The 2,591-nt window shown below is 39.9% G+C and overlaps 1 long non-coding RNA gene across 1 annotated transcript; it reads right to left on the bottom strand.

Annotated features, from left to right (window-relative positions):
- Positions 1 to 942: 942 nt before the first annotated feature.
- LOC106940420 (uncharacterized) lies at positions 943 to 2,010 on the bottom strand. Its single transcript, XR_001423086.1, has 2 exons — positions 1,898 to 2,010; positions 943 to 1,291 (listed from the first exon to the last, which is right to left on the bottom strand). It is a non-coding gene; the product is annotated as an uncharacterized LOC106940420 (long non-coding RNA).
- Positions 2,011 to 2,591: the final 581 nt, after the last annotated feature.

Here is a 2,591-nt window from a genome sequence, read left to right as displayed (position 1 = left end):
CCATTTTCTTAGGAACTCATGCAAACACAAATACAGAATCTCAAATCTCCACTTTAAAGATAAACAATCATTTTTAGTGATATTAAACAGAGTTTTTACGGTGATAAAAGACAAAGTGTATAAAAACGCATTTGTTTTTCCAGATATCGTGTTGACTCCGACTTCCATTCAACCATTTTAAAGTGAAAAAGATCTCAGTGAATGGTGGATGTTTTTGTCGAGATTATTTATTGCTTGCAAAGCTGATTTTCCAAACCGTATTGTGATTCCTTGTTTTTCTGTGCTGTTGTGACTTGGCGCTGCCTTGCAGCGCCTCGTGGTTTCAGAAACGTGAAGGTGTGAAAGCGTGTCGTCTTGACCCGCGCTGGCCCAGATCTTTAAATAATCATCAACCCTCTCCGTTTCTCCAGGGATTCGCAGCCGAGACGTTTATCCGTGGAGACACAGGTGTGAGAAGCCAACTGTGAATAAAGCCTGGCTCACAAATCCCATCTGGACCCAACGTAGAGTGTGCTAAACGGTGTCTTCATTTGGTTTTGGATAACAATTCAACCATAAGCAAGAGAAAACGGCAGAATTTTTGGAGATAATCAGCTGTTTTCAATGTCTTTTTGTGGCTAATTTTTAGAGAACAAAATACATTCATGACATATAAATGGATGGATGGATTTAAGTCCTCTGGATGTAAAGCAGCTAAATGTTTCTTCTCCAGCCAACCCTCGTCATCAGCTTTCATGTGAACTTTTTCCTTCCTCAGAAAGTGGCTCCCTTTGTAACCGGAGTCCCATCAAAACCACAAGTTGACGTTTTTACATTTCGCCACGTCACACGTAACACACACACGACGGGTTAATAATCAGCCAGATTTAGCCACACTGACAGATGTGTCAGTGGAGATGGACTAACTCAAAGTAAATATGGAAATTTCTTTTTTTTCTTTTCTTGATGAGGCTTAGAGTGGAGAAACATTGAGTTTGGGGCTAACAACGAGGGAGGGGAGCGCATCTATAGCCTTTCCCATCCCAAAGGCCTCCTTGTTCTGCATGTATGTGTCGAATAGACAGGTTACCGTGGTGATTAAGCTCCTCTTTCAAGCCCGGTCCCATCTGAAGGTGGACGCGATCTTTGAAACAGAAGCTTGTGGGCTCTCGGGCCGCCTCTGACCCGCCTGATGACAGTTCCTGTTCATATGAGAGGAGCCGTGGCGTTACGGAGGAGCCCGCAGAACCCGGCTCTCCCATGGGAACCCGGGCCCGAACCGTCTCGGTGCATTGTGGGTCGCCGTAGAGGCCTGTCAGCCACACAGAGCGGAGACAGTTAGCCAGCAGTGAGGGAAACAAGGACCTGCCCCATAGAGCCGTTTAATGGAAGACAATGAAAGGATGACTGACTGCAGGGGTCATCTTAATTGACTAAATATGTCCTCTTTTAAATATGGAACATATTTTATTCAGTTTTAAAGCTCTTCATTACTTAAAACTTGCTATAATTATTAGGTTTGCATCTGATTAAGACAAGAAACTATCTCGTTATAATGAAAAAGTTCCTCATTCTTAAGTGAGCATCCAGAATACGACAGCTCCACCTCAGTACTGAGCTTACGTCATGTGTCAATTGTGACGTAATTGTGCAATATTTCTTATTTCATCCACCTGAACAAGATGCTATTAGATGCAAAAGAGGGACGTAATTAACACATTTTTTTTTCTTCCATAAATTGTTTCAGCTGCTGTTGGCCTCCGAAAACAAGGGTTTTGTTTAAAGCAAACTTGCAACTTCAAGCAGAATGTAAGTAGAATCAAAAACTATCGTAATGCCAACACGCATTTTTACTCAAAAGCATATTACTATTTTATCATTAAGCTTCATTTAAACAGCTGAGATCAATCATGCTCACCTAAACTGCAGAAAGCTTTAATCACTTTGTTCTCATTCTTTTTCGTTCTTGGCAGAGTCTCCTGTTGTTGTATTCTTTTGCTATATATAAATATTTTAGATACATTTTTCGAATTAGCTGCAACTTCTGACCGGAAGAATAATTTGCAAACGAAGCACAGCTGCGCTTTCTGCTTCTCGAGGACATTTTTTTACTTAGGTTTGGTTAAGTAAGGAGACCAGTTCCATCTAGTGTTTGTAAATGCACATTGCAGGCTGTTGGCTTCCTAAAGGTGACTGTTAGCCTGAAATAACCGGAAGTAACTAAGTCTGACATTCGCCAAAGGCCAACGACTGTCAAATAAAGACCAATAGAGCTGACAAAGCCTTCAAAGAAAATGTACTTTTATTACATCTCTATTCTCTTTAGACTTGATATGCTGTCAGTTGTAATAATTAGTCGAAGCTAATTCAAATGCTAAGGTGCTAATGTACATTTGATTTCATAATTTCATTTGACCTAATTAATTATGCTTATGACTACATTTGCTAATGAAGGAAGTTGCTATGGTGTTTAGCTCTGAATAGACCAATTGTTCGAATGAAAAATAATTATATTTTTCACTCAAAGTATATTTGTATTTTTGATATTAGCACTAAAATGCTACATGTTAGCTTTTAGGTAAACACTTTGTTAGCTCTTTGTCAACCCTCAA

The sequence above is a fragment of the Poecilia latipinna genome, unplaced genomic scaffold, assembly GCF_001443285.1.
Source record: "Poecilia latipinna isolate Pla-1442-1.1 unplaced genomic scaffold, P_latipinna-1.0 Scaffold88, whole genome shotgun sequence".
Taxonomy (NCBI): Eukaryota; Metazoa; Chordata; class Actinopteri; order Cyprinodontiformes; family Poeciliidae; genus Poecilia; species Poecilia latipinna.
The sequence above is the reverse complement of the archived record's forward strand: the minus strand, read 5'-3'. Positions and strand labels throughout refer to the sequence as shown.